Source organism: Protopterus annectens, chromosome 16.part0 (genome assembly GCF_019279795.1).
Source record: "Protopterus annectens isolate FY-2018-M chromosome 16.part0, PAN1.0, whole genome shotgun sequence".
NCBI lineage: Eukaryota > Metazoa > Chordata > Ceratodontiformes > Protopteridae > Protopterus > Protopterus annectens.
This window is the reverse complement of record NC_056750.1, coordinates 120518782-120525697: the sequence shown is the minus strand read 5'-3', so window position 1 is coordinate 120525697 and position 6916 is coordinate 120518782. Positions and strand designations below refer to the sequence as shown.

The 6916-nt window shown below is 38.0% G+C and overlaps 1 non-coding gene across 1 annotated transcript; it reads left to right on the top strand.

Annotated features, from left to right (window-relative positions):
* Positions 1-1809: 1809 nt before the first annotated feature.
* TRNAL-AAG lies at positions 1810-1891 on the top strand. The gene has a single exon. It is a non-coding gene; the product is annotated as a tRNA-Leu (tRNA).
* Positions 1892-6916: the final 5025 nt, after the last annotated feature.

The following is a 6916-nucleotide window of genomic DNA, read 5'->3' as shown; positions in this document are numbered from 1 at the left end:
TCACATCATCAAAAGTGCTTACAAGTAAATCACAAAAGGACAATAGAAAAGTCTAAAAACAGACATTATGTGACTTCCCACAAAAGGCCAAAAAAGATACCAAGAGGAAATAACATCATCTGTGTGCGTGACTAGCATTCTATATAACAATTGTAGTAATTCAGTTATGAGAGAAGGGGACAGAGAGAGGTATTTTGTAGAAGTCATCACTCATATCTGTAATGAAGGAAAACTTTGTAAATATATGCTACAATCTGACAAAAAGAGTACGTGTTGTTTGTTATAAAATAAGTTATCTGCAACTGTGGTTATAGCTGCAAAATATATTTCTTTATCAGTGTGCAATTTGAAAGGCTTGGTGCTTTAAACAGACTACAGATGGAGTCATGCAAATCTCTGTGACTGATTCAGCAGTAAACAGCACAGCAAGACTGTGTGTCTTAAGAAAACTTTGGATCCAGCACAGCATAGGAGCAGAGCATGCAAATTAAAATAAAAATTTCAATGGAGTTAGGAGGATACATCAAGTTGAGCTTGGGGAAAGAAAGATCAGCTTTGTGTCTTGAGGCAAAATGGTCTCATTGTGTAAACAACCTTTGTTTACTTATTTTTTTTTTTTTTTTTTTTTTGTTGAGCAAGTGTGGCCAGCTCTGAAGTTCACTTTTCATTGAAGTCCCATACAGAAAAGCTATATGATTACAGAAGGAAAAAAAATTATTCTATAGGTTCATAGATTAGAACTAGGCTAACTGCCCTTCTGGGCCATTTTAGGCCTAGCCAGTTAACCCATGTGAGAATCAAACACCGCACCTTTTGTATGTAAGGAAAATATCTTAACCGTTATGCCAATCTCCCTATATAGAATATAAAAAATGTGTAGCATACAACACTTATACAACAAGTAGTAGTGATCTTTTTCATTATTTATTTTAGTTTAAACTAGAGAATAGACTGGCCTGAAGACCCTTTTCAGACACATCCTGGGCAAGGAAGCAATTAAAAGTACATAGGAAGAATAACAGTACAGTAGAGAGTTGATTATTCAACCTAATTAAGAACTAGGGTAGTTCAGATAATCATACTATTCAGATAATCAAACATAAACTGAACCAGATAAAAAAAATGCAAAAATCCTGTTTTTTTCTGCATGCTTTTCAACCAGTGATTCAAGTGGACAATAAAGAATATTTTTCACACACAAGAAGGCTACAAGCTCAAAAAACACGCACAAGCAAATACGTATAATGTTTACATACTCAGACTATTATTTTTCCTACCCAAATACTTTGGAAGGCTGTGTTCTGATAATCGACTCTACTGTACATGATAAAGTTACAGGTACATATGCAACATGTAAGCAAAATGACATTAAATAAAAACAATAAAAAGAGTACATAATGCTGCCACACAATATTTACAAAGGAATGTTGTCTTAAAAGACTGAGTTATACTGGGGGTTTGCAACAAAGGGAAGACTATTGCTGATAAATGAATGTGGGTCGTTAACTGTTCAGCAGGAGAATAAATATCTAAAATTTACATGATCTCGCAAGAGGAAAAAGACTGTACCTAACAGCATTTATATATAAATACAACAGAAATTAACATTTGAAGAGTGTAGCATCTATTTATAGCTCAGTTTATCTAAATATGTAAGGTTAAGGATCACCTACAAAACTGGGATAAATCCAGAGTGCACAAATATGAAAGACAAATTACAAGAGAAGAATTTAGACAGAGGTGGGCATGCCTTGATTTTTTTTTTTTAAACAAGAAAATGTCTTCATATAATGCACCAATACATAACAAGGTAGTGTGGCCGAGCAGTCTAAGGCGCTGGATTAAGGCTCCAGTCTCTTTGGGGGCATGGGTTCGAATCCCACCATTGCCAGTTGCATTTTACATGGCGTGATGTTCTAGGGGTATGACTCTTGTTTCAGGTGCAAAGAGATCCCAGGTTCAAATCTTAGATGATCATATGAACAACAGAAACACTGGGTTTAAGAATAGTGAATACAATTCTACAGTTGCAGTTTAAATTTCATTTATTTATTTTACTTTTGTTAACCGGGATAGTCCGTCTGGGTGAGAGCCCATTTTCAGCGGAGGCCCAGGGAGAAAATCTCCAGAGAAAAATTACAGAAAAGGAAACTTCAGTTTTAAAAAATAGTATTAACAGTTTCTATCAATTTATTGTGTAATTAAAGTGTATTAGTTACTAGTATCCCTGAACTTTGTATGCTATGATTGTTCCTTATGATGTCTATGTAGTGTTGTTGTTTTTTCTGTTTTCTTCTGTCTTTTCTTTAAATGTGGAGCTTTTCTCCCCGGGTCTCTGCTGAAAAGGGATATGTATCCAGTCGGACTAACCCGGTAAACAAATGTAAAATAAATAAATAAAAATAAATAAAATAAATGATGCACACAAATATAACATGATGTAGGATATACACAATAATCAAATGACAATGTCAATGTTAACAATTTGTAGCAAATTTTAAATGACAGACACAAACATAACATAAAATAACAGTTTCTAGCAATTTTTAAAGGATAGACACAAATATAACGACATAAAATATGTACCAATTTGAAAAGAAACCCATAAGTATGCATAAAACTCAAATAAATGTTTCAAAAACAAAAAAAAAATAAACACATAAATAAAATAAAAAAAACAGCTCCAACAACAGGGGTTTGTCCCACAGGACATCCTTTGACTTCCACAAGGAGTGACCCCCATCTCACAGGTACAAACGGTAAGCTTCCAGGCCTCCATCTGGAGGTTACCACCAACAGGTGTTCTGCTGAGTGTAGGTAACCCCTCCATCCAATCCTCTGAGAGAGGTGAGTAGACTACGCCCCTTCACTCCTTTCCTTCCTTGCCTGGTTCCTGAAGCACCAGGGCTACTAGTCAAAGTCTGGTAAGATGGGATGCAGTTGAGAAACCATCCTTTGCTTCCCAGTAGGGTTACCACCTGTCCCACTTTGTGAGGAACAGTCACTCTTTGGGCAGTTGCGTCCTGCAAAAAAATTGTAAAAATAGCAAATGTCCTGAGATATTAGGGCTAAATTATTTCCTGTATTTTATGTAATACTTGCATAAAACAGTTATTCTGTATCTGAAACACCGAAATGTTATAAGAAACAGAATAACCAACTAAAATGCTACAAGAATAAGTTTGTATTTAGGCAAAAAAGTGAAGTTCTGTCCCTTGTACTGGCCGTGGGTATGTTTTGACCTGCAAAATCTGATGTTTGTACCACAACTGTCCCACTTTGGGCATTTGAAAAGGTGGCAACCCTACTTCCCAGAGCCAGGCCTAGAATCTTTGCTTTCTGCAACATTTTAGAGAAAAGTCAGAAAATATTTACTGTTCTAAAAGTACATGTGCCATGTTTCATCCTTTTTCACTAGCTGCAACTGGTCAAATAGCGACATTGTGGAAAAACGTTACGCGGTCCACCTGAGATTACTGCATACTTATGAGCACTACTTTTCACTCTGCATCTGTTTTAAAAACTGGGTGGTCATGGTGTCTAAGGAGTCTTATTTTAGACAGCATGTTAACCTAGTGGTGAGAAATTGTCTCTGTAGGATTAAGCTATTTCTTCATAATAATACATCAGCACATGCTACAGTGCTGTATTACCACTGTTTTTGATTAGACCAATAACTGAATCTGCTGCCAGTTTCCTTATCTCTTCAGCAGAAGAAATTAGTAAGTTAGAACATCTTCAAAAACTCTTTACTAGACAGACAAGGGTGGGAGAAGGGCTTAGGTAAGAGGCTAGGCTGGAAAACTTGAAACTGTATAGCACAGCATACAGCCTGTGATTAGTAGACCTACTGCAGCTTCATTATAGTGGTTATCAGCTACGCAATGTACAGTTACAAATACAGGAACACAGACAAAAAACTAATAAATTATTGCAAATAAAATAATTAACCAAGACAAATCAGTGCAGACATAAAAAAGCAATGCAGGCCAAGCCAACACAAGGAACAGTTTGAAAATAAGCTGCCATGGCAAATGAAACCAAGTTCAATTATAAAAACTACAATCCGTGAGCAACTCAAGAAGCTCTAAGACTACAAGATCTCAGTCCAAACGAACAACAGAAATGGTGATGGAAGGGCAGTTGTATTCCCTTTAAACCTGATACCAGAGATCATTCAAACTACAGCACAGGAAAAAATAGGTCACAAATTCAAACTGTCTTGGGCTTTGCTTTTGAGATAATCCACACACAAAATTTGCAACATTCGGCTATGCTGAGGTATCCACTCAACTCTAATGTCCGCATTACATGTAGCATACTAATTACATGTTCATAAGTGTGTACTAGGCTAATGGCCCTGGAGCCTTTACAAGCCTAGCCCATAGGATTACCATGGCATCGTGCCACCCGAGCTTAGTTCCCAGTGCCTCTGTCGAGTAGAGCCACTGGAGTGATCCCCGGGATAAATTTTCTATTTGCCATCCACTCATCAAGATTTCTCTTGAAGAGGGCCAGTGAGGTGCTCAACTTGACATGTATGGTTTAGTCTATTTCATAGCATGGGCAGTCTCTGGTTATGAACCTGTCCCTCCAGCATGTTTTGTTAATAGTGGAAATGAGGCTGAGGTCTCTGGAGTATGTGGTGCGGAGAGATTGGGATTTCTTTAAATGTAGCATTTCTAACAGAACTGAGTCAGACATGGCTTTGTAAGTCAAGCAGAGATCGCCTCTAAGTAGGCGATATGAGACAGAGAACAGTTGGAGGTTTTTGAGTCTGTCCATATAGGACAAGTGTTTACGGCCTACGATCCTCTTTGTGAGGTACGTTTGCGGCCTCTCCAGTTGTTGCAAGTATCTAGTGAGGTACATGCCAAATGGGGCATTGTACTAGATGACTGGCTTAATGAGGGAATAGTGGGAGATAATGACCTCTTTCTTCCTGGATGCAAAACCCTTAGTAATGAGATGTGCCACATAGAAGGACTTTCTGACCACAGTGACAATGTGGTGTTCAAAAGAAAGGTTGCTGTCAACCTGTGTTCCCAGATCTCTTATAACACCTTCTGTGTTCAGTGGACTACCATCAATGTGGTAATTCATGGGAACTGGGTTTTTCCCAAAGAGGATGACAACACATTTTTTGGCATTGAGCTTAAGGCCATGATTCTGACACCAGTCGTTTGTCTCAGTGAGGCCATTCTGTAGGATGTCAACATCACTTGGGGAGTTAATAATAGCTACCAACTTGCAATCATCTGTGAATTTTGTCAGCCGGAGTCCCTTTGTGCTGGCCTGGACTTCAAAGAAGTAGATACCAAACAGGATTTATTTAATCTTAATGGTTTAAAAGTATATATTGTATCAATATTTTCTCATTTTTTATGTCTCTTCAAATGAGAATATTTGAATTAGCGTACAAATACAAAATGATCAACATCATTTTTTAAAACATCTTTATTAAAATATCACTTAAGACATGCATGCATTAATACAAAAGAAAACAAACCATATTAACATTTTCCCCATTTACACACATCCTGCATTACATGCTTTCTTTCTTTATAACATCTCTTTCAGTCCGTTACATAAATCACTCAATTTCTGCCCTCCCTTAAACCCCACTCCCCCTCTTCCTCCTCATTATTCTGTATGCATTGTTCCCACAAATTCTATTTATTTCTGTGTAATTCCCTCCTTCCCTTTTCTAACAAGCACTCTTCTAGTTCTTTTATCTTTTTCCAGCATTCAATATTTTAAATACAGTCGGTTTAGGCTTTGGTTCCAGTTTGTAGTAACTGCCCTTTTGGCAGTCAACAGAATTAAACTTAACATGGTCTTAATATGTTGAAGCAATTCAGATCTTGTGTCTCAACTCAAAAGAATCATTTCCTTAGTTAATATGGAAAAACTCAATCCCATTCCAATATGGGAAATATACTAGCCAATAAATATAGGTTTCCCAACAGAGAACTTTTACCAGGATAACAGTTTTCCCCTCCCTGCACAGGGCACTGAGAAGTACTGCTGCATATATATATACATATACTAACTCCGAGATTGCATAAACGTGGCATAAGGAGAGCCCATCTGCAGTAACTCATAGTACCCTTTTTGTAACTCAGAAACCTGAGCACAATCCCATTTAAAGGACTCCATAATCCTTGAGATTGTGTCCCAAAATGCCAAATGAAATCTCTTCAAAGGGAATATCAGGACTAGTAGACTCCTCTTCCTCTAAGCCATAAACCAAAGGAGAGAGAATCTAAGAAGAGTAAGCAAGAGATTCCTCATCCGAATCCATCTCTTCCTCAGAAGAATCCTGTTCCCTGGGTCTTTTAAGGAGAGTAGAGGACCAAGGGGGGCTGTAACAGAAACTCCCTGAGGAGGTTTAAATGCCATCAAAGCACTAAATAGACCCTGAACAAAGGACTTCCATTCACTTTGAGGGTTTTTTGGAGCAGGAGTAATGTGCTTAGACTTCTGCTTTTTCTTCAATGGAACATCCACCTTATAAAATTTGGGAGGCTCTGACCCAGGATGGCATTCATTGATGGTAGTGGAGACTTACTCTCTGACTAATATCTGCAGACACCCCATAGGCCCCTTGGAAATAATCAGCCATGGTTCCTCTGAGCATCTGAAATGGATGTCTACAATGCCTCCTCGAGTGTTCTTAAAGTTGGATCCTCACCAGTGGCTAACCCGGTTGCACCAGAAAAATCCAACGACAAAGCCAGGCGAACCTCCAGGCAATCACTCACCTCAGGAGAGATGTCCAATGGAGGTTAAACAGCAAAAGATTCCGGTCTAGGCTTCTTGGCATTCTTCTTCACTGACAGCTGTCCATCAGAGTGGGAAGTTCCTTCCATTGTATCTTTCATGAGAAATTTAAGATGCTGATACTCAAGATAAA